Source organism: Canis aureus, chromosome 7, assembly GCF_053574225.1.
Source record: "Canis aureus isolate CA01 chromosome 7, VMU_Caureus_v.1.0, whole genome shotgun sequence".
NCBI classification, from domain to species: domain Eukaryota; kingdom Metazoa; phylum Chordata; class Mammalia; order Carnivora; family Canidae; genus Canis; species Canis aureus.
This window is the reverse complement of record NC_135617.1, coordinates 26,063,135-26,089,477: the sequence shown is the minus strand read 5'-3', so window position 1 is coordinate 26,089,477 and position 26,343 is coordinate 26,063,135. Positions and strand designations below refer to the sequence as shown.

Genomic DNA, 26,343 nt, shown 5'->3' with positions numbered 1-26,343 from the left:
TTCTAATTATGAGGCTGTTTAAACATTTTTAAGGTTTAAAAAAACATCAATATTTCCTTTTCTGTGCACTCTGTTTATATACTCTCAGGTTTGTTTTGTGGTTTGGTTTGGTTTGGTTTGGTTGTTAGTCTTTAGTACATAATCTGAATTGCATATATTTTTCCTAGCATGTCATTTGTCTTTTGACTTTTTTAATGACATTTTTTGCCTTACACAATTGTCTAGTTTTAATAAATTAATGAATTAATCAATTTGGGTTTACTTAATCTTTGTAAAAGTATTTGTTAATACAAGATTATTTTAAAAAGAAGCTCCTTCTTTTTCATCCAGTATGATGATTTTATAGGTAAATTACTAATCCGTTTGGAATTTATTTAATATGAGACAGGGATCTAACTTGGGGTTTTTTCTTGATGGCTACTAAATGGTCCAAACTTCATTAATGAATAATCACCTTTCCCCCATAATTTGAAATGCCACTACCATCAGATATTAAATGCTTTTATAGACACTAGTGCTATGTTAAGACTATTATTTAGTTTAGGGATCTAGAAATTCCTCTGAGTCAATTCACCACAGTTGGTGTTAAATATGACCTACTGAACCCAAATAGATGTGTGGGGCAAGGAATACATAAAAAGGAGTATGCAGAAAACAGCCAAAATACCTAGCTGGAATTAAGATAGCAAATGGCGGGGGGGGGGGGGGGGGCCTGGGTGGCTCAGTTGGTCAAGCATCTCACTCTTGGTTTTACCTCAGGTCATGATCTCAGGTCACGATCTCGGTGGTGAGATGGAGCGAAGTGTGGGGGCTTGGGATCCTTTCCCTCTACCCCTCCCTCTCTCTCTCTGCCCCTTCCTCCTGCTCATGCCTGTATGCATGTGCATGCTCTCTCTCTCAAATAAATAAATAAATAAATCTTTAAAAAAATAGATAGCAAATAGAAACAAAGAAAAGTTAAGATAAAAATATGAGGAAAAAGTAGAGAAGATTCCAAAACAAATGCTTTAACCTGTCTCATCTGTCTTCTGCTTACCTGTCTAGCCCAATGTTCCCCTTAACTCTACTTTCAGATTTCAGCTTACACATTATTTCCCCAGGTCTCTTTCTAACCCGGCTGAGACTGTGTCAGACATTGTCCTTGTGTATCTCTGCAGGATTCTGTACTTTAATATCTAGCAGTCTAGTTTCTTAATGCTTTCACCTCTGTTGGGGACATTCACCTTCACTCCCCAGTGTTTGTAGCTCTTAGTCCTGGTAACTAAATGTCTCTCCGTGTGTGTGTGTGTGTGTGTGTGTCTGTGTGTCTGTGTGTCTGTGTGTCTGTGTGTGTGTGTGAAGGAGGGGAAAGGGGGGAAATTGGGCCTAATCTTTTTTTTAAGATTTTATTTATTTATTCATGAGAGACAGAGACAGAGAGAGATAGAAAGAGGCAGAGATACAGGGAGAGGGAGAAGCAGGCTCCATGCAGGGAGGCTGACGTGGGACTTGACCCCAGGTCTCCAGGATCACGCCCTGGGCCGAAAACGATGCCAAACTGCTGGGCCACCAGGGCTGCCCTGGACCTAATCTTAATTAGGCGACTGGTGCTTCTTTTTTTCTTCTAATTTTTTTATTTGAGTATAGTAGACACAGTGTTTCATTAGTTTCAGGTGTACAACATAGTGATTCAACTTCTCAATATGTGATGCTATGCTCACAGTTGGTGCTTCTTATGAGAAAGACTCAACTTATTCCAGCACAGCCCTCACATTCCAGCTTCTGCACCCACTACTCGGTCAGAAACTCCCAAATACAGTTTTCCATTGGGCCCACATGTACGACTGTCAGCATAGCACCAGGTCCTAACAGTGGTTTCCATCTCACAGAGGAGCAGACTGGACCATAGTCTCCTTGGGCAGCCAGCTCATCTGAGTATCCTCAAGGTCAGCATTTGGCAAATTACAGTCCATGAGCCAAATCTTGCCCCTGCCTGGTTTTCTAAATAAAGGTTTATTGGAACATATGCATACTATGATAATAATAACTACACATATCAAATCCCTATTCTTAGAACTGATTATTTCACCCTTTTCCTTATATAGGCTCAATGTTCTTCAGAATCTTTATAGATTATAAAAATCACATAGAACTCTCTAAACTCTGAAAGGAAGACATCATGAGTATAAGAGATTACTCTGAGTTCTACAAATAAAATTATGTTTTTATTCAGCTTCCAATTGTCTCTGCTGATGAGAGAATGCAAAGTAGTAGATAATCAAAAGTCACTTATATGTGTTTGGGGACCTTGTTCTATGATGAGTTCACAGTAGTAAATTTTCCTTCCTAATTGCATTTTGCCTACAGTGGCACCAAAATGAGTTTGGATTGTCTGAGCATATGTTAACTGGGTGATAAAGACCATAATCATTGTACTGGACAGAAACAGAGCCATTTAAAAATGTTTTAAAATGTTACTTCATATAATCCTCAAAGCAGATAATACACAAAGCAGAGGGGTGTCAACTGAGTATATGAAATGTTTTGTTCTACTGCATCCTTACGATTTTTAATGTAGCACTTTAATATTTATTTTGTAATAATTTTTAAAAGTCTTACCTACTTTAGTTAATAGGAATTTCATTAACTGTAAAATTTTATACCACTTGAATAATTTCATGTTTCAATTACCATCTTCTTAAAAGAGCTCAAGTGATAGCTAAAGCATTATTCATTCTATTCATAAGTTAATGTTGTTTAAATTCTATTAGTGAAATATATTAAAAATTCTTTATGCGTTTTTCCATGCTTCATATTTTTAGCTATGCAGGGTTTAAAGGCCAAGGAGAGTATATGAATACTTTGAGCATTCTGAGAAAAAAATCTACCTAAACCAGATAAAGTAAACCACTTTTACAAGACTCTGGTACCCTCATAATGGTTGGTGGTTGTGGACATTGACATATTGTTTCTGAGGCCAGGTTTCCCATTTGTATAAAAATCCCTGAAATATTTAGCATTTGACTCAATTACACATTGAGGAGCTGTCTTAAGAAAATAATTAACACAGGGATCCCTGGGTGGCGCAGCGGTTTAGCGCCTGCCTTTGGCCCAGGGCGTGATCCTGGAGACCCAGGATCGAATCCCACATCGGGCTCCTGGTGCATGGAGCCTGCTTCTCCCTCTGCCTATGTCTCTGCCTCTCTCTCTGTGTGACTATCATAAATAAATAAAAATTTAAAAAAAGAAAATAATTAACACAAAAAAAAGTCGTTGCAGCACTATTTATTATAAGGGGAAAAATCTAAATTTCTAGCAATAATAACATATCTATAATTTCAGAAATCATGTTTCAAAGACTACTTCATGACTTGGCAAGATGACTACAAAATAATTATCTTTAAGTGAAATGAAACGCACACACACAAAGGCAGAGAATCACCCCATATATCTATGGGAGGGGGCAGGAGCTGGATGGGGCAATACAAAAGAAAATTCGCTAGTGAGGAGCACCTGGGTGGCTCAATTGTTTAAGTGTCTGACTCTTGAGTTCAGCTCAGGTCATGATCTCAGGGATCATGGGATCAAGCCCCACATCAGGTTCCATGCTTGGTGTGGAGTCGGCTTGGGATTCTCTCTCTCCCTCTCCCTCCACCTCTCTGCCTGCTTACACTTTAAATTAATTAATTAATTAATTAAATCTTTAAAAAGAAGAAGAAAATTTGCCAGTGATTATTAAAATTGTGGGATGATGGATAATTTTTACTATTTATTTTCAACTTTTACCATCACAAATTTTTGTAATGCATTCATATAGCTTATAGCTTTTATAAGAGTTTTATTTCAATAACTAAAACTGGTTCCCAGGGCAGATAGATTAGGTAAACAACCCTCTTTAGAAAATGCTTTCTAGGGCAGCCCCGGTGGCTCAGCGGTTTAGCGCTGCCTTCAGCCCAGGGCATGATCCTGGAGACCCGCAATCAAATCCCTCATTGCGTTCCCTGCATTGGAGCCTGCTTCTCCCCCTGCCTGTATCTCTGCCTTTCTTTCTGTGTGTGTCTCTCATGGATAAATAAATAAGATATATTTTTTAAATGCTTTTTAAAGAGTCTGGAAGACTAAAGTTTATTTTATAGCTGCTGTTTCTCATTAGCCAAATAGTTGTCATTGTTACACTTCATAGCTTCATCTATGATGTATAAATTCTCTAGCAAGGTTGCATTCTTCCTTGGTGTTCAGTTAAAGGATTTACTTTCCTGGAGAAAAATATTGTGTTTCTCTCTCAAGTCTCTCCTATGCAACCAACCACCCTCTCATCCTAAATCCTTGGCTTAACACTCACAGTAGGTTCTAGGATCCTTGTCTGGAGGCAGGAAGATCTGTTAGGGGACTGCTGCACTAGTCTGCACAAGAAATGATAAATCTAAACCCAGGCAGTGTGTATGTGTCTGTGTGTGTGTGTGTGTGTGTGAGAGAGAGAGAGAGAGAGAACAAAAGATTCTATTAGCCCACACAGCCCACATGCATCCTCTGACTAGGATGATCTTCCCTTCATTTTTGCTCAGCCAGACCCTCCCATCCTTCAAGTTTCCACTCAAATGCCTTCTCCATAAAATCCTTGTGCCCATAACCAAAAATTATTTCATCTCCTTTCTCATTCCTTGCCTTTTTTATACATACGTATGATTTTCATTTTGAAACAATCCAACCTACAGAAAAAAATGCAGTTATAGTATAAAGAACTTTTCTTAAACCATTTGAGAGTAAGTTGCCAAACTGATAATGTTCATCACCCCTGAGTACTTTAGTATATATTTCCTACCAAAAAAAAAAGAAAACATTCTTTATATAACCACAGTACAACCATCAAAATAGGAAAATTGATATTGAAACATTAATACTATAATCCTCACTCAAGTAATGTTCTTTACAATAAAAAGATCCTGTTTGGAAGCAAGTGTTAAGCTTGATTACCATGTCTCTTTAATCTCATTCACTCTGGAACAGCATTTCAGTCTTAATTCTTATAACCTTGAGACTAGAAAACTATGGTCCAGTAGAACATGCACCAGCTTGGGTTTGTCTAGTGTTTCCTCATGACTTGAGCTAGGTTATGTATCTTTAATAAAAATACACAGAAGTTATGCTATTTTCCTATTAAGTAGTACATGACTGCAATTTGTTCTCTTATTGGTTATGTTTACATTGGTCACTTGATTATGATGATTTCTGCCGGTCTTCTCAACTCTGACGTTACTCTTTTCCCTTTGTAATTAATAATATTCTGTGGTGATGTACTTTGAGACTTTTATTCATTCATGTATTTTTATCAGTATGAACTCACTGTTATTTTTATTTGATGAACTATAATCCAATATTATCACTATTTATTTGAAGCTCACACTGATACAGAATGGACCAGTGGGAGACTGTTCAAAGTGGTTCTTGTGTCCTTTGACTCATCCTCATCATTCTTTGAGCATTTCCTTGTTTTGTGGTATAAGATGTTTCAAGCTTATTTGTACTTGCCTTGCCTCAGGCCTAGAATCATCCATTTCTACAAGGACTTCTGGCTCTTTTAACAATAGTATTTAGAAGCCAAAGTCTCAGCCATAGGAGTTCTTACTGCTTTTGGAGTATCAATGCTCCCAGGACCACACAGTGGACAGAGATTAGGAATCTTGGAATACTTGTATGTGCACATACATACAAATCTACACACATTTACATCTATAGTTATTAAGACATCGGTCTATGTTAAAACTCAAGGTTTTCAGAATATAATTTAACCTTCTAACTTCACTTTTATTATAGCTTCTCCTTTTCCATATTTGCAATTCATTTTTCCAAAGGTAAGGAACCAGGCTTCCATAAACTTTAATATAATTACTTATTTAAACACTTGCCTTATATGTAACCAGTCTCTCTCTTAGAAACTACTATCTCCCTCACATAGAAGTACTCCTTACTTCACTCAGACCACAACCACACGCGGATGTTCTCCCGACCTGTTCAGTCACGAAATCCCATGCCAAGTTACTCTACATACTCTCTTCACTGTAAACCCTTTTCGACCTGTTCTATCTCTGACATCCTCATGCTGGGCCACTGGCCCCCATGTGAATGCCAACTTTTACCCTGTTTGGGCTCCGATACCCATTCCAGGCCATCCTATGTCTGTACCTCTCACTCCACCAGGCTGCCCCATACATGGGCATCCTCTTTACTCTGTTTACAAATAATAAAATTTTTAAGTTAAAGGAAAAGAGACACTGGTAGAACTTTTAGTCTAAGGACGTTCTAATACCTCAAATTCCTTGGCCAAACTCTGACTTATTAGAATATGTGAAATGCACTCAAGGAATAGGAATTCCTCCTTTTATACCCACAAGGCCAGTCATCAATGTAATCATTGTTTAAAAGAGAAAGTGTATCAGTTTTTCGTTATTAAATATCACACACATGTGCCCACACACTCATACTCCTTCACTGTCACTCATTCCTTTGAAGATCAAAAACTGGCAAAAGAGAATAAAATTATTGTATTTTTAATGAAAAGCACTGCCTATTGCACTCTGTTGCTAGAAAGATTCTTCTGATATAACAAGAATAATGGCAAAAACAAAAGGGATACAAGAAAGATATTAAGGAAGACAGAAGGAGGGAGAAAGATGAGAAAACAAGAAAATGAAAAGGTGGGAACAAGGAAAGTAGGAAGAAGAGAGACAGAATGAGGAAACCAAGAGAGAGGCTAAATGGGAGACATGGGAAAAGGGAGTGGCAGGATGCCAGTCAGGAGAGTCTGATTTGCCCACCAAATCCCATGGCAAAGGGCTCTAACTCTGTAATCAGCCCCAAAAGAGTGTCACTATCAAATGAAAACACCAATCTACTCCAAGATTGCTGACATGTCATTGAGAAACAGTTGGTTCATACACTTCCCTAATACACAACTGAATGAAACTGACATCCAGAAGTTTAGTACAACCAACTTCTGGATTTTATCTATATATTTGCTTCATGACACTTTTAAATTATTCCTACTTTGAGAGTCACTTTTGAAAACTATAAAAGTGGGGATCCCTGGGTGGCTCAATGGTTTAACCCCTGCCTTCAGCTCAGGGCGTGATCCTGGAGTCCTGGGATCGAGTCCCATGTCGGGCTCCCTTCATGGAGCCTGCTTCTCCCTCTGCCTGTGTCTGTGTCTCTCATGAATAAATAAATAAATCTTTAAAAAAAAATAAAACTATAAAAGTATCAACATCTGCAAATGGTGAGAAGGTTCTCAGTCAAAACTTCAATAAGGAAAAATATGGATAATATATGTATAAGTGGAACACCTGCAATGCTTGGCATCCCATCTGATTTTCCTGCTTTGATAAAGGAAGAAATTACATGTCCTGTAAATAATTATGTCAACGCTTCAGATTTAATTCCCTACTAACCATCAGAAAGATGTCTTGTCTAGTGTTGTGGTTCTTGTCAAAACCTATTAATATAAAGGAATATAAAGTTTTTCTCTATTACATATATGATTGCTGGATTTCTAAAAAGTATTCTTGAAACACAATATAACTTAAGGCAAAACTTTTAGAGGAAAGGAATACCCATTCTCAGAGTAACTCAATAGAGTTAATTCATGGTTTATGTTAATTGACAGGTATTTTTAGCTGAGGTAAATCTTTCTATATACTTCCTACAGGTGCCATTATAAAACTACTGGAAAGATCAATCAAGAACATTAGTTACCTTCCCAAAACCCATTTCTCCTTCTTTCTTCCTAATAGAGTCCTGATTTTGTTTGGCTAGCTCTGCCCTCCCTCCCACTCCAACCCAGTGACTGAGGGATAACAGACCTCACTGTCAAGTTGTTCCTGCTTCATTGAAAGTAGTCAACATATGACATTGGTTTGGCTCCTGTTGTAAGTAGAGAAGTCACATGGTCTACACTGGTCCAATTATATTTGGGTGAAAGGGTTTCCTCTTGTTTAGGATGTGAATAAGAATGTATGTTGCATCAGATAGTGCTGGTAAGGAATTTTTTTTTTTTTTTTGGTAAGGATTTTATAGCCACACGAGGTCTAAATTCAACACTGTCACACTGAGGATGACAGAGCAGAAATACAAGAAGAATATGGATTCTTGATTACTGAGTCAATCAACCTGACCAGAACTAATTCTACTTCTGGACTTTCTGTTATGTAAGATATTAAACTTTTTTACTATGTAATTTTTCCTTGAATTGGGATTTTTTTGCAGCCAAAAGCATCCTAGTTGATCAAACCAAGTCTAAGCTCCAATATGAAAGCCAGAATTGCAGGCAGATATCTATGCCAACCTTGTGGTACTGGGGAAAGTGCTTTTTATATGTTAGAGTCAAGAGTTATAAGGCTGTCTCAGTTTCCCTGCAGAAAGAAATCTGAAAATAATTGGAAGCACTGGAGACTTTTCGCACAGATTCCTTCTATTTAGACAACTTTAAAACTTAAATATGGGGCAGCCCGGTGGCTCAGCGGTTTAGTGCTGCCTTTCAGCCCAAGGCCTGATCCTAGAGACCCCGGATCGAGTCCCATGTCGGGCTCCCTGCGTGGAGCCTGCTTATCCCTCTGCCTGTGTCTGTTCCCCTGCGCGCACGTGTGTGTGTGTGTGTGTGTGTGTAATGAATAAATAAATAAAATCTTTTAAAAAATAAAATAAAACTTAAATATGGACTCATGGTCCTCTCTTTTCTGGCATAGAGGAAATCAATAATGCCAGTTTGGGAAAGGTAAACTTACTGATTTGAGGACAATGAAAATTATGCTATATAAATTCAACCCAAAAGAATCCTGGAAATTCTGATATTCTTTGACAACAACCTACCTTCGAGTCACAGTTTTTAAGCACTGGCTGCCATCAAAATTAAAATGTCAAAATCAACTTAGGACCCAAGATAACTTTCACGTTGCTATGACAACTTCTTTTTCAAGTTTACCATCAGATATCTTAATTTGCTCAGAGTTAATATTTACTTTGGGAGTTTTTGGGGCAGGGGTTGGTAGAAATTAGACTTATTTCAATTATCTTCAGAAAATCCCTATTAGAGCTTATGTGATCTTTGCCAATCACAGAACCAATTTCTAGTTTAGGGTGCCTGGGTGGCTCAGTTGGTTAAGCAGCTGGCTTCGGCTCAGGTCATGATCTCATAGGTCTTGGTATTGAGCCCCATGTCAGGCTGCCTGCTCAGCAGGGACAGCCTTTGTTTCTCCCCTCCCTGCTCATGCTCTCCCTCCTCTCTCAAATAAATAAATAAAATCTTTTAAAAAATCAATTTCCAGCTTAGTAAAATAAATCATATTCAAAAAAACAAAAAAAAAATCATATTCAAATTTGTTATATATGTGTTTTATATACTGTTCTAGGGAGAAAAATTCTATTTTCATGTAATTCACAAAGGAGTCATGACTCAAAAAGTTAAAATTATTGCTGTAAACTGAGTAACAACTGTAGGTGGTCAGAGAAATTACCATGAAAAGGGAAAGGAGACAGAAAGAATAAAATAAGACATATTTTTAAAGTTTTGTCATGGTAAGTATAAGGGAGGAAAGATATAAGAAAAATGCCTGCTGGATATGGCAAGTAGTTCTGTATGTATTTGAATCTGTTACAGTTTGTTGTGGGAAACACAACAAATACATAGGAAGCCATTGGATCCTTTAAGATACTTAATGACAGTATATTGTATTGCATGTACAAATTAGATGTTTATCTGTCAGTCAAAGTCCTGGCAGGAAAGTAAGACACAATCAAAAAGGGTAATTGAAGATATTTAAACAAATGGAATACAGATTGCTCCTTGACTCACAATGGGGTTACATCCAGATAAACTCATCCTAAATTGGAAAATATCCTAAGTCAAAGATGCACTTAATATACCTAGCCTACCCAACATCAGAGCCTAGCTTAGCCTCCATTAAACAGGTTCAGAATACACGTTAGCCTACAGTTGGGGAAGATCATCTAACACAAAGCCTATTTTATAATAAAGTGTTGAATATATCATGTAATTGATTGAATGCTGTATTGAAAGTGAAAAACAGAATGGTTGTAAGTGTATCAGTTGTTCCCCTCATGATTGCATGACTGGCTGGGAGCTATGGCTGCCACTGCTGCTGCCTAGCATCAGGAGAGAGGACTGGACCACATGCCACTAATCCAGAAAAGATTAAAATTCAAACATGAAAGTACAGTTCCTCATTACTAAGTATCACTTTTGCACCATCATAAAGTTGAAAAATCATAAACCCAAACCATCATAAATCAGAGAACATCTATATTTACCCCAAAAGTGGACAAGATTAAGGGAAGCCGCAGTGCTGGTGAAGGAGTCTAGGACTGGCAACAGTAAAAGCTATTAGCACTCCTAATCTGGAACAGGAAAGGGGAGGGGGTTTTCTCAGAAGCTAAACTAGTGAGACAAGCTCACCTGACAGGAACTATGACCTTAGGTGAGGGATGCAGAAACTCCCAAACAGCAGCCCAACAGGAAAGAGGCTAGGAAAATAAACACTATTTTCAGTCTCTCCCCATCCTCCAACCTCCTTACCAAAGCCTCTCATTGACCAAATCTACACAAAAACTGAGCAAAGAGGAGCTGGATTATCTTGTCTGAAGAGGCCAGACCATGAGGTCCCAAATAGGGTCAAGGATGGAAAAGGAATCTGACAGAACCAACAGATACCACCCAACACTGACACTGCCTGAACAACCACAGAAGGAAGACTCATTAAAAGATGGAGACATTTGGTTCTGCAACAGCTTTGGCATACATTTTGGGCTAAGCTGTATATTTTAGAATTCTTTCCATTTTTTTAATGTTAGTTTTTAGTCATTATCCTTCATGTTGACAATGTTTGACTAAAACAAATACGTATCTCATAATCATTAACTTTCTAACAGTAAATCCAACCCTTTTTCCCTCAGGCAAAAATACTCTTCTAATTCCATAAACCTGGCACTACTTTATCACTGTCAAAGAATGAAGTGTCTATGTAAACTTAAGACAATTTGCTTTGATTCCATGTCCAACCTATACTCTTTCACATTGGAATCATATTTCTCTTTTAAGTTGTTATGAACATAAATTGTGTGTGGAGTGTGTGTAGGTGTGTACGTATAGTTTACTGAGCCAATCAATGGAAAATCCATGTATACAAATGATCTCAAATGCCACCATCAGCTCATCGTGTCTGTGTCTTTTCAGGAACTGACTGAATAGGTTGTGTGATGCAATGAAAAGTGTTCTGGGCTTTAGGTCTGGAGGCACTGACTATGATCAGTCTTTTCATTAACCAGCTATAGGACTCTGGCAAGCCCCATCTTACAGCTTGCATGGAATACTTCAGTCTTCACAGGGGACAAATAGCCCTTTCCTTTGTTCTAGAACATTGAAGAAAATATTAAAGATATTAAGGAGAGTTTTTCAATAGAGCTGAATTACAAAGTACATATCTACTCTAGAGCATAAATTATCCTCTTGATTTCTCATAGCTTTGTGGAGTCATTACTTAAGCATGTAAATATTTACCTGTGAAATGGTAAACATAATTTTTGCAATTCAGGGAAATGTTAAGGTTCATGGGAAGCCATAATTGTTAGACTCAAAAAGTCATTGAGGATTTGCTGTATTTTAATGTAATCTGCTAGTGTCTTTATCTAATTTTAATTTAAAATAGCATATTTAGCATTCTCTATGTCAGTTTGAAAAAGGCCCTTTCAAACTAAAGCAATCAAGAAGCAGCAATACTGATGGTTCCTATTAGACATGAAATTAGGGACATGCATGAGAACCATAGAATTTTAAAGCTGGAAGTGACATCAGAGACTCTGTGCCTCAATTCCATTTATGGAAATAGAAGAGAAGCTGGTGAAGGGACTTGCCAGAGTGATAAAATAGTAGCATGCCTCTGCATGCTGAGCACCTCCACATGTCCCTCTAGCAACATCCACCAATCCCTCAGGAATGAGAACCAAGTAGGCTTGGCCTCAAATGTCAGTGTTCTCAAACTCTGTAACAAGGGCAATTGACACATGAATGTAGCATGTCTCTAAGCATTATAAAGCCCTCTCTCTTTCTTCTCTTATTAATTATAGACCACATTTTTTCATAAGTATCTACCTCCTCTTTCTTTCCTCCGTAATTACCCAATTGTCCCCACTCCAATTCCTTTTAGAACACATATGCCTTCTAATTGTGCTTTAGAAAATTCTCAGGATGCCTGGGTGGCTCAGTGGTTAAACGTCTGCCTTTGGCTCAGGGCATGATCCTGGAGTCCTGGGATCAAGTCCCACATCCGGGCTCCCTGCATGGAGCTTGCTTCTCCCTCTGCCTATGTCTCCGCCCCTCTGTGTGTGTGTGTCTCTCATGAATAAATAAATAAAATCTTTAAAAAAAAGAAAAAAAATCTTGACCTTTACTAGTCTTTGAGAAATAAAGAAAGTTTGGAGGCACTGCTCTAGACCACTCCACTTCTGTCTGAGACTAGATCTCCTGAAAACATTCTGAGATGAAGAAATTGTGTGCATAATGTTTGTTGCAGGTGCTTTCAGGAGACATACCTGTAAAGAAGTGAGGAAAGGACTGAGGGAAGGAGGACCCAGGGATGGGTCAGCCCTGGAGAGAGGTCTGGGATGAGCAGCACATAAATAAATAAAAATTAAAAAATAAAAAAAATCTTTAAAAGAATGCTCTACACCTTTTCAGACTGGTGGACCTAATTTGTGTCTTCAGTTTAATTATCTGTTTCTCTTCCAGACAAAGGATTTTTAAGGTGCTAAAGACCAGTCTGAAATCTAACTATGCAGAATTTAAAAGATCCTGAGCTTTCTCTCCTGGGGAAATAAATGAAATAAAGAAAGATTATGAAATATGAAAGTTCTAAAAATAATAGCCTGAAACTGGGTAATTTGAATAAAAGCCAGTCAAATCTTTATGGAATATAGCATATTACTGATTCATTATCAGATCACATAATTTAATTATATTCTACTTACCATGAAGTTTTCACACCCTAAACCTCCCAGTGTGAAGTCTATGTTATCTGATTAGAGAAAGTAGAAAAAGAAAGAAAGAGGCCATGCAAAAGAGAAGCTTAGTTAAGGACGGCAGGCTACATTGCAAATTCAGAAACATCTTTAATATGTCGAAGAAATGATGCAAATTTATCTTTTGTTTCCTTTAAATAAGCCAGGTTTGATTATCTTAAACTATTGAATAAATAGAATATTTTTCCCTTTCATCTTTTCTGGACTTGAGTCATTTACAATTTGTAACACAGAGAACGATTTTTCACATCTAATTTAACATGTAACTCTTTTTTTCGATTGAATTTAGCAAAAAAAAAAAAAAAATTACTTCCTAAGACATAATTAATTTCTACAACATGTTGACTTAAGAGCTGCTAATTTAGGAACATACACATTCTTATTACTAGGTTCTTACAGTCATACTTTAAAGATATTCTTCCAAGATATGTATATACCTCAAGTTCTAGAATAAGGAGGTTTTAGTGACTGAAAGATCTTGAGGAAAATATAAAGCTCTTATTTAAAAGTATGAAGTCAAAAATATCAGTAGTAAAATCTATGCTGAAAACAATCATGTACTTTTCTCCTAATGGGAGATTGTAAAATAAATATGCAAATAATGCTGATAGGTTAAACTGATGAAATAAATAACTCAATAAACACCCTAAAGATTATATAATAAATATGCAAATAATACTGATAGGTTAATCTGATGAACTAAATTGATAACTCAATAAACCCTTAAGGTTTACATGTATGTATGTATTTAAAACATTTCCTATAAGTAACAGTGTCCTGGGAATTATATAAAATGTGCTTTTAAGTCTGTCTTTAAAGGAGGCATAAATAATATTTCATTTTAGGTAAATTATGCTAGGAACAAGAATATAAACTTGTGGAACATATAGTTTTTTATTTGTTTATTTGCCTCCTATCTCCAACAGTTGCAATAGTAACTGCCCAAAGTAGGTACTCATAACTATCTGCTGAATCAATAAATTAGGACAAGGTTAGTCGGGACCACAAGACAATAGTAAGAATAAGAAATGGTCCTGGCCATTCAATGAATATACTTTGCCTTAGAAAGAGAACTAGCAGATATTTAAAGCAAAAGGAGTTCAATCCAGGTTTGGGTTAACACTAAAACACTATTGACATCTATCCAAATTCTATTCACAATCTTGGGTTCTTACATAAATGTTCTGAATTCTTTTAAAATAGCACAACGGGCATAAGCCCAGAACCATGACAGCTTTGTTTCAACAGAGAGTTAAGAGACGGCCTGTTTATGAAATATCTTTACCATGAATTATTCATGGTGGGAAATCAACAAAATACTTACTAATTCAGCCATAATGCTTAACTGTGTTATTTGACCAAAAGATTGAAATGGTCTTGGAAAAGCCAGGAGAGAAATGAGAACTTGGCAAGAAATATGACCCCATGAAGTCACATAAAAACCCTAAATACTCCATTATCATCACTATTATATAATGTGCTTTATATTTTACAAAGCAAATTGGTACATATTATCTAGATTGATGATCATGACAACCTTGCGAATCAGGTACCAGTGCTGAATCATGTTGGAAGTTTGGGAGTGCTAATGCCAATCTTTTGCAATCTAACCAGTTGAAAATAATAATGATGATAATCATAATCATAATAATCATAGCTAGTACCTACATAGGACTTATTTAGGTGCCAAGTGTGACCTACATGCCTTTACATGTTAGCTTAGTTAGTCCTCCAAAAATCACAAGTCTCCAAATGGGAATCGAGGCATCTGCTTTATTCAAGTTGGTTGGCAAATTCACTTTCCACCTGGTTAAAAAAAAATGCATTTTTTGTCCCTCTCTCCTGCACTCAAGATAACCAGGGAATGATCATGCGGACTTTTCCACCAAGTGTCACGCTATAAAGCTGAAACAGAGAGAACTGAGGTGTAGCTAGAACCAGCTCACGTGGTCTGATGGTCTGTTTACTGACAGCCTGAGCATGTGAGCTCCAACCTCCCCTGCACCCAGGCAGGTCTGTGAGCTGAGGAAGGGGTAGGCTCAAATGCCAGACTTTCCCCAACCTCACACTCTCTCTTAAGTTTTTTTGGTAGGTAGAACATTGTTGCTGAATATGCTGCTGCTCTCTCCTGGGAAGTAAAGCAGATATTCCCTCTGCCTCCATAGGAAACTGCAGGGAAGAAAATGAGTGTTCCAGTCCATCCTACCCTCCAGCAACAGACAAATTAGGGAAACTGAGGACCATGTAGGCCTACTTTCTTCATCAAAGGCAAGGCATTGGCAAGTACCAAAGATTGGTCTTGAGTCCTAGGGTTCTGACTACAGAGTGCACATCATATTCACTCTATGCTGGAAACCTTGCACTCCGATTAATTTGATGAATGCTGAAAGGCAAACATTCTAGAAATCAAAACACTTGAATGTCCTTCTGAAAATGTTTTCATGACCTAACCAGATTCTCTTTTCCCATAATTTCTTGTCAAATGTGCTGAAAACATATCATTCAAACCATTTCTTTCTGAGCCAAGTTAAGGGATGGAATAAACAACCAAAAAAGACAAAAATTGTAATTATACTTCATCTCACAATAGCATATTTAAAGTTGGACTCCTTCTGAATTTGGGGTATTTCTATTACTCAACAGGTACTCATTATATTGTAGAACAGGATAAGACATCTTTTGTTCATAGACTTAGTTACCAGTTGTGCCGAATGCGCTACTATTTTGCTTTACTGAGTATCAGATTCAGGAACAGATATTATATTATTCTAGTACTTCTATTTTTTGTCAGTATTCATTCAGCAGGTATCCCAATATGGAGTTTCTTGTTAGTTTACTTTCCACTAAATATAGACACATAATTAATAAGTGCTGGGCCATAAAGTGCTTACTTACTGCTTATTAACTAGCTCAAATTGCAGAACATGAATAAATTTGACTGTATTTTGTGAGAAACAACTCAGAGTCTTTAACTTCCTAGTGAGAATAGACTTACATCACCTTCCAGGCTGGATTTTATATTTTACATGGGTGTATTCTGTAACAACTACTGCTGTTATTTGTGCTGTTATAGAGAAGGGAAGAAACTTACATCACTTCCTTGCTATGATTCTTATAAACAATAAACAAGTGCATAAAGGGTCACAATTCTATTGGTTTTCTGATCAGAGCTTCAATTCATAAGCATAGTGATTGGAAGAATTTGTTTTCCTATAAGCAGAACTGGAATTGAAATTAGATTGAATCAAGACAATGGTCTTAAGACTTTTACTGCCGTTTGGAAGGATAATGATTTCTTTTTTATTTCTAGGATAATAAAAAATCTTAGCTTTTCAGATATCAGTCTAGGCTAGTTGCTAGTGATCCATCACTAGTCAATAATAGCTCTCTTCTGCTGAGTCTAGACACCACCTATGAACTCCTCAGCCCAGCACCCCATTAGTCAGGACCCATGGGTTGGCGTTTATATGAGGTGAAACTATTTGCCTTTCCTATTACATTTGAAGTACCTCACATGTATCAGTTTAAGAAGAAAAAAATAAATATTATAATCCTATAATATTTACAGAGATATCAGTGCTCTTTCAAATTCTGATTAGTGCTGCTAATCCCTATAGACTCTTTCAACACTTTGCAGGAAAATAGTGAAATCTAATTAACTATATTCTAGAAGGACTTTTGCTGATAATAGCGTAGCAACTAAGTGGGTTCATCAAAGTAAAAAGAAACATAACAAAGCCCCCTATTGAGCATCTGAAAAATGGTATAACCAAGGAACTGATTTTTAATTTAATTTTAACTTAAATGGTCATCTGTGGCTGCCATATTGGATAGCCCAGGTATATAGAATCTTATTCTACCTACACAGTAACCTTGTGAAGTGGGTGATCTCACTAAAAAGAGAAGGAAGCTTGGAAATATTAAGTAACTTGCCAACATTATAAAACTGGAAAGTGACCCAATGTATACTTAAATCCAGTTCTCTGGGAATCCAAGTTCTCAGCTCTTTCTATGATACCACATCAAGTTCAAGGTAAGTATGAATCAAGAGGACAAACTCCCCAAACTAGTGATTGTACACAACCAACTAAAAGTTCACAATGGAAAATACATTACAAAGAACTGTCAAAATCTGAAATTTTATCCTACTTGTAAGCTAACAAATAAGCATGCCACAGTTTTGTGGAAGCCATCAGAAGACAAGAGATTCCTGAGTCAGAGTAAGGACTTTATTATAGCAGTAGCAATAGCCAGAGTATTAGCATTTTCTTGTACCAGTTTGCCAAGCCCAAACTCACATAGTGATGCAAAAGGGATCAAATGACTTGCACATTCAGTGAATGCATTACAGGTTGCAGACTAAGCTTAAAGAACCCAAATATTTCATAATGGGCAGTAAGCATCCTAATCATTACCCCAAAAAGAGGCATTATCTTTATCATACTAGACAATAAGCATGCCTCTCTTTCCTAATCTCTACCTTTCATGATTACTCTTTATGCAAATATCCTTAAAATAGTCTGGAACAAAGGCAATCCCAAGACTTGCATAAATGTGAGAGATCACACATCACTCATAACAAGTGACAAACTGGGAGAAAACCAGCAAAGAACAGAGGGAGATAACTAAATATCAACATGAGTATCAAAGTGTATAGATAAATGTGTATGTTTGATAGAAAGATCATGTGTCCAAAGTTATGAGCAGAAAATGTTGAAACAAGAAAATTAAAGTGAAAGTAAATTTGAAAAATAATAGTGCTACATAAATGTCAGGAAACTGGCATTTTATTAGGCATCAACAGGACATTTTTATATATATTTTCCCTGAAACTAGAGGTTACTTCACTCTTGGAACTGAATTGTAAATATATGCACATACTCTTCTTCCAACCACCATGAAATTGTAGCATAAAAATCATTGGATTTTAGATCTGAAAGATGCTCAGAAATAATGAAGCCCTAATTATACAAATAGGGAAACTGAGACCCACCGGAATAGAATGTCTTTTTCAGGACCACACAACCAACCATCATTAGATCTCAGATGCATTCAAGGAAGTCTCTGCTCTTGACCCCTCCATTTCATTACAACTCACTATCTCTTATTTCTCACCTTGAAGTGGATTGAGCTCCCCTCAAAAAAGGTACCTGCAAATGCCTTTGGAACTAATTGGAGCAGAGACAAGTGGAATGAGCTAGCAATGCCTCCCCAAGTGGAAGCCCGGTAGGAAGCCTTAGCTCTGCACTTAGCTTAAATCTTCATTCCCTTGGGTCTGCCACAAAGGCACGTTGCAGTGCAGAAGAGTCAAAAGAAAAAAATGTATGCACAGCATAGGAAGGAGCCCAGATCTTCTCTGAGAAGTTGAGTACTTCAGTGGTATCATTAAAGCTGGGTCAAAAAAAAGTCATTTCATTTTTTTTAAATATGCTAATATAACCTCGAGCACCAGCTCACTTAAATGACAGGCACTTCATAAAGTTCATTTTTATTATTCTCAGCTGAAAAGTAAATAACAATTCTACAGGTGTCCTTCATATTAAAAGGCTTTATTTGCTGGCAATAGAGACTCTCTATTGACTAAAACCTTATCTATACCTCACAGAGCAGATTGTTTTTCCCCCACACCTTTCAAAGAGGTGTAGCCAATCCATTCTACACAAAGGAAAACAATGTGATAAAAGAGATGATGCAACAACCGCCAACTGAAAGAGCTCTCGATAGCTAAACCTGGAACAATTTAAGCAAAAAAATAAATAGTGCAGTATTCGATTATAACCCAAAGAATAAAATAAATATTCATGAGTCCATATTGATAAACAAATAATGTAAATAAGCATCAACAGTGCTTTTTTAAAAAGATTTTATTTATTTATTTAACACAGAGAGAGAGAGAGGGAGCAGGCAGAGGGAGAGGGAGAAGCAGGCTCCCTACAGAGCAGGGAGCCTTATGCAGGACTCAATCCCAGGACCCTGGGATCATGACCTGAGCTGAAGGCAGATATTTAACCAACTGAGCCATCCAGGTGCCCACAACAGCACTTTTATAAAGGTAATTTTCCCAAACCTAGAGGCTACTGCTTCCTTGGGACTTAATCATAAATGTATAGATGTATAGTATAAATATAAATTATTGAATAAGTAAATAAGTGGTAGAGGAGAGACAAATCTTACAGAAGAATTCCAAATAATATATATACATATTCCCCCCTCCAGGAGGTGGAACTTAATTCCCTATCCTTGAAGATAGGCTATATTTAATGACTCACTTCCAAAAAATAGAGCAAGGAAAGGGAAAAATAGTCACTTTGCAGTGGAGAGTCCTGGCAAAAGCTGCCTCAACCAAGTGATGAAGGTTAACATCACCAGTGATATCACATGGATTTGATGTACTCTGATGTAAGGTAATGAGAAGGGCACTTCATTTTTTTTAATAATAAATTTATTTTTTATTGGTGTTCAATTTGCCAATATACAGAATAACACCCAGTGCTCATCCCGTCAAGTGCCCCCCTCAGTGCCCGTCACCCAGTCACCCCCATCCCCCGCCCTCCTCCCCTTCCACCACCCCCAGTTAGTTTCCCAGAGTTAGGAGTCTCTCATGTTCTGTCTCCCCTTCTGACATTTCCCACCCATTTCTTCTCCCCTCCCCTCCACTCCCTTTCACTATTATCTACATTCAAGAAGGGCACTTCAACTCCATGGTATTCTTTCCAAGTCCCATAACCTCAGAAAAATCATGAGAAGAATATCAGACAAACTAAGATGAGGAGACATTCTACAAAATACTTGGCCAGTACTCCCCAAGACCATTGAGATCATGAAAAACAAGCACAGTGAGAAATTTTCACAGAGCAGAGGAGACTGGGAAAATATGACTAACTACAGTGTGGCATCCTACAATGAAACTGATGGAAGGTATTAATGGAAAAAATGGCTAAGTCCAAATAAGGTCTGGAGTTTAGTTAATAGTGATGAATAATATTGCTTTCTTAGTTTTGATAAATGTGCTCCATAATGTAAGATGTTAATAATGGGGGGACACCTGGGTGGCTCAGCAGTTGAGCATCTGTCTTTGGCTCAGGGTGTGATCCCAGGGTTCTGGGATCGAGTCCTGCATCGGGCTCCCTGTGAGGAGCTGCTTCTCCCTCTGCCTATGTCTCTGCCTCTCTCATGAATAAATAAATAAAAATCGTTTAAAAAAAAAGTTGCTAACAATGGGTAAAACTGGGTGATGGGCATTCTCTCTGTGCTATCTTCGCAACTTCTCTATAAATTTAAAATTATAACAAAACAAAAACTTTATTTTAAAAAATAGATGATACAAATTTATCTCGCTGTATGCTCCTGCCTGGGGCATGACAGAGTTTGATAGCTAGCGCATTGCCTATTCCCAGAAGCACAGTTAAAGAAGGCTTGGGGAAGCTAACTGAGTTCAAAAGCCAGGAGTAACAAGAGCACACTGTACAATAAGAGGAAAAGCAATGTTTGTTCTTCACTGAATGACCTGAGTATTATTTGTGTAGTGATCTGAGAAGCAGAATATATTCTGAACATGACAAAAATTGAGGCTCTCCTTTATAGGTCAGCAAAAGTAATAAGGTAAAAGCCCAAACCAATAAACTAACCAGATTTCGAAGAAACATAAGTGTGCTGACTATCCAATAGAGTCTGTTTAATGGTGTAAAAGACTCAAATTAAAAACATAAGTTTTAGACAAACCCTTCAAATTTGAAAAATTCTCTAAATTCTCTTTTATGTTATCTAGGATTTTATAATGTCTGACATTTATATTATCGTTTCTAAAGTAGTAAAACCATTTTGCCAATAAATCGTATCTCCTTCTTGCCAACCAGTCCTCTAAATTACATCCTTTTCTAGCTCTCTGCTTTCAACCCTGAAGGTTTCAGCCCTAATCCAGACTCTCCAACCTTTGTCACCCCTTCCAAATCCCAACTAAATCCCATCTCTTGCTTTTGACACCTTGTTGGATTTGTCTTCTAAATAATAATCCCTTCAAAATGACTGTAAATACATGAATGGACATCTAGACTCTTTCCATATTTTGGCTATTCTGGGCATTGATGCAATTAACATTGGGGTCCAACAATAAATGAATAAATAAGATGTGATGTATATATACAATGGAATATTATTCAGGTATAAAAAATGAAATCTTACATTTGCAACGACATGGATAGAACTAGAGGGTATGACACTTAGCGAAATAAGTCAATCAGAAAGATAATTATCATATGATTTCATCCATATGTGGAATTTAAGAAACAAAACAGATGAACATAGAGGAAAGGAGGCAAAAATAAAATAAGATAAAAACAGAGAGGGAGGCAAACTATAAGAGACTCCTAACTATAGAAGACAAACTGAAGGTTGCTAAAGGAGAGCTGGGTGGAAGGATGAGGTAACTGCGTGATGGGCTTTAAGAGGGGCACATGATGTAAAGAGCACTGGGTATTATATGAAACCAAGGAATCACTAAACTCTACCTCTGAAACTAATAATACACTATATGTTAACTGATTTTAAATATTAAAAATGACTGAATGAAGGAAGTGACTTAATGGGTTAAAAAAGGCATAAGTCTGCTTTCCACATCAACTTTATGTAGATGGGGAAAACTACCTTGCTCTTTTTCTCTTCATCTTTGGATAGAAACATATAATTGTGTTTCCAAAAGATGCAAGAAAGGCATGAGCATAACTTATAATACATGTGGTATGAATTTCCTTAAAAACAGACCCTAAAGTCAAATTCAACTATGAATGTTTAAAAAGGAACTATGTGAGGGAGATTGACTAAAGAATAATATTTTGATCAATATATATAAGACTTACATTTTGTTTCATCACTTTTATTGCTGAAGAATACATTTTATTTATTTTTAAATATTTATTTCAGAGAGAAAGAGAAAGAGAGAGAGCATGCACAAGCTGGGGGAGGGGCATAAGGAGAGGTAGACAAGCAGAATCCCTTCTGAGCAGAGAGTCTGATGCGGGGTCTCCATCCCAAGACCCTGAGATCAAAAGTCTGACACTCAACTGACCGAGTTACCCAGACATCCCAGCTGAAGAATATATTTTAAAGGGCTGGATTAAATATTCAAGGACACAAACACAGTAAATACCTCTTAGTTCAATATGAAGATAACAAATCCATTAGTCTATCTACATATGAGCATGCTCAGCAAACAATAGACTGAACAAATGTTTATTGAGTACCTCTTAGGTGTCAGGAAATGTGCCAGCACTTTGCCAAATGCTATCTCATTTCATTTTTTCTATAAATATGTAAAGTCGATATAATTATCCTCACTTTTCAAAATGTAAAACCAAGCATCCAAAAATTAAATCACCCAAGGATGTGTTACTTAAGGTAAATAATTAGTTCCTTTAACTGATAAACCCCAAAACATCAGTGGCTTAACACAATAAAATGCTGTTTCTCATTCGTATCACCATCTAATGCAAGTCAAAAAGGGAAAGGAATTAAAAAAAAAAAAAAAAAGGGAAAGGAATATATTTTGCCCCACCTGATCATTCAGAGACCTCCTGCCTCCCAGGATATTTCCCCCATCCACTGGTGGATGGAGATTGAGAGCAAGTATAGTACACTGAAAGCATTGGTAAAGGTATAGGAAATTTGAACAATACTGTCAAGCAAGTTACATGGAACAATCATAGAATGTACATTCTCTTTAAACATACATATAACATCACCAATATAGACTACAAATGGAGCCACAAAACAAGTCTTAATACATTTCAAATGAAATCATACAGACTCTGTTTGTGAGCCTGAGTATGATGAAATTAAAAGTCATTTTTAAAAGAATACATGAAATCGTTAAATATTTTTGTAGTTAAGAAATGCACTCTTAGGGTAGCCTGGGTGGCTCAGCGGTTTAGCACCACCTTCGGCCCAGGGCCTGATCCTGGAGACCCGAGATCAAATCCCACATCGGGCTCCCTGCATGGAGCCTGCTTCTCCCTCTGCCTGTGTCTCTGCCTCTCTCTGCGTGTGTGTGTCTCTCATGAATAAATAAATAAAATCTTAAAAAAAAAAAAAAAAGAAATGCACTCCTAAATGTTGCATAAATCAACTAAGAGGGATCCCTGGGTGGCACAGAGGTTTGGCGCCTGCCTTTGGCCCAGGGCATGATCCTGGAGACCCGGGATCGAATCCCACGTTGGGCTCCCGGTGCATGGAGCCTGCTTCTCCCTCTGCCTATGTCTCTGCCTCTCTCTCTCTCCCTCTCTCTCTCTCTCTCTCTCTCTGTGACTATCATAAATTTAAAAAATAAAAATTTTAAAAATTTTAAAAATTAAAAAAAAAATCAACTAAGAAAGCATGAAGGGGGCAGCCCCGGTGGCACAGTGGTTTAGCGCCGCCTGTAGCCCGGGGTGTGATCCTGGAGACACAGGATCGAGTCCCACATGGGGCTTCCTGCGTGGAGCCTGCTTCTCCCTCTGCCTGTGTCTCTGCCTTTCTCTTCGCTCTCTCTGAATAAATAAATAAATAAATCTAAAAAAAAAAGAAAGAAAGAAAGAAAGAAAGAAAGAAAGAAAGAAAGAAAGAAAGAAACCATGAAGGAATCAGAAAATATTTCTGACTGAAAAATAATGAAAATACAAATACTAGAATTTGTAGGATGCAGCTAAAATAGTGCTAATAGCAAAGTTTATAATTCTAAATGCTTATGTTGGTGGTGAAAAGTTTTCAATCAACTATTTTAGCTTCTACATTAAGAGACTAGAAAAGAAGAGTGAGTTAAGCCCAAGTAAGTAAAGGAAGGAAATAATAAATATAAAGGCTGAAAGTATTTAAATAAAGAATAGGTAATATAGGAAATCAAGTCATTCAGAAACTGGTTCTTTGTAAAGATTAATAAAATTTAAAAATACTTACCTAGACTGATCAAGAGGAAAAAAATAAAATTATCAGTATCAAGAATGAGTGTAACATAGATATTATAGACATTTAAAATATATGAAAGGAATATTATAACTAATTGTATGACTGAATTTGACAACTTGATAAATGGACAAATTCCTTAAAGGACATAAATTACCAAAAGTAAACAAGAAAAAAAAAATAGAAGTCCTAAAAAGCCCAACATATAGTGTTTTGGTGTTGTTGTTGATGATGGGTTTTTATTTATTTAAGGATAGTAAAGAAATTGAATTTATAGTTAAAAATCTCCCCACAAGGGATATCTAGGTGGTGCAGTTGTTTAAGCATCTGACTCTTCTTGGTTGAAGCTCAAGTTGTGATCTCAGGGTCATGAAATCAGCCTGCATTGGGCTCTGCACTCAGTGCAGAGTCTGCTTAAGACTCTGTCTCCCTTTCCCTCTACCTCTATCCCTGTCCTGTCTCACTCCATGCCTCTGCTCTTACTCTCTCTTTCTCTTTCATAAATAAATAAATAAATAAATAAATAAATAAATAAATAAATAAATAAATAAATCTATCTTAGAAAAGACCTCCCCATGAGGAAAATTTGAGTTCCAAAGGGATCTGCAGGTACATTCCATCAAATATTTGCAAAAGAAATTATATTGATATTTCTCAAACCCCTTCAGAAAATTTTTATTTTTTTAGAAAATTTTTAAACTCATTTTTTAAAGCCAGCATAGTCTTGATTCTAAAACTTGCAAATCAATACAAGACATTTTCAGACAAATATCTCTCCCAAACAAAAATGCAAAACTCCTTAACAAAACATTAGCAAATCAAACTCAGCAATATGTATTTAAAAAAAACATCATAACTAACTGAAGCTTTTCCAAAACCGCAAGATGGGTTTAATATCCAAAAATGAATTACTAAAAAAAAAAAATGAATTACTGTGATTCACCACATTAACAGAATAAAGAAAAGATATCATAAAACTATCTCAGTAAACATTTTATAACATTAAATACCCATTTATTATAAAAACTATCAGAGACTTAGGAATTGAAGAAAATTTCCTCTAATAAATGAGATCTGAGAAAAACTTATAGCTAATGTATTAATGGTGAATGATGACCATTTCCTCCATCTGATATTGGGAAGAAGATAAGAATGTCTGCTCTCACCACTTCTATTCAGCATTTTACTATAGTTGTAGTCAGAATGACATGACAAGACAAAGAAATAAAAGCAATTAAGTTGGAAAAGAATTAAAACTATCTCTTTTTGCAAATGAAATTATTGTTTTCACAGAAAAATCATAAGAATCTACAAAATATCTACTAGGATTGGTAAGTCCTTAGCAAGATAACAGATTCAAAACCAATATCCAAAAATACATTTTATTTCTCTAAACAAGCAATAAAAATGGAAATTGAAATACAAATACAATTTACAAAAATATTAGAATACATATGGATATTCCTCTTTCTGCTACTTCATTATTAGTTTACAGAAACACTACCAATTTATGCACCCCTATGTTTATTAACATCATTATTTATAATAGCTAAGATCTAGAAGCAGCCCAAGTATCCACTGGTATCCACTGGTTTTATGAACACATAAAAAAGATGTAGTATAGATATAGATACACATACACAAGCACACACATAATGGAATATTACACAGTCACAAAAAAGACTGAGGTTTTTGTTTGTTTGGCCATTTTTGCCATTTGTGACAACATGCATAAACCTAAAGGGTATTGTGCTAAGTAAAATAAGTCAGACTGAGAAAGACAAACCCCATATGATTTCACTCATACACAGAATCTAAAAAACAAAACAAATGAATAAACAAAAAGCAGAATCAGGGCAGCGCCAGTGACCCAGCAGTTTAGCGCCGCCTTCAGCCCGAGGTGTGATCCTGGAGACCCGAGATCAAGTCCCACGTCAGGCTCCCTGCATAGAGCCTGCTTCTCCCTCTGCCTGTGTCTCTGCCTCTCTGCCTCTCTGTGTGTGTGTGTGTGTGTGTGTGTGTGTCTGTGTCTGTCATAAATAAATTTTTAAAATCTTTAAAAAAAAAAAGCAGAATCAGACCTATAAATACAGAGAATAAACTGATGATTTCTAGAGGGAAGGTGGGTGCATGGGATGGAAAGAATGAATGAATGAGTGAGAGATGCAAGCTTCCAGTTATGAAATGAATAAGTTATGGGAATAAAGGCCACAGTATAAGGAATACAGTCAATGATATTGTAATAGCATTGTATGGTGACAGATGGTAGTGACACTTGTAGTGAGCATAGCAAAATACATAAACTGGTCAAATCACTACATTGTATACCTGAAACTAATGTAATATTGC

At 36.7% G+C, this 26,343-nt stretch overlaps 1 protein-coding gene across 4 annotated transcripts in view; it reads left to right on the top strand.

Annotated features, from left to right (window-relative positions):
- The window catches only part of HTR1E (5-hydroxytryptamine receptor 1E), a 94,950-nt gene that overhangs the window by 58,932 nt on the left and 9,675 nt on the right, over nucleotides 1–26,343 (top strand). For 2 of the 4 annotated variants that reach the window (XM_077903154.1, XM_077903156.1), the window contains exons 3-4: nucleotides 7,767–7,901; nucleotides 8,040–8,180. The exons of the other annotated variants lie outside the window; for them this stretch is intronic. The gene's annotated coding sequence lies outside the window, so the exon portion shown is untranslated. The remainder of the gene's footprint in view (nucleotides 1–7,766; nucleotides 7,902–8,039; nucleotides 8,181–26,343) is intronic. 4 annotated transcript variants of the gene reach the window in all.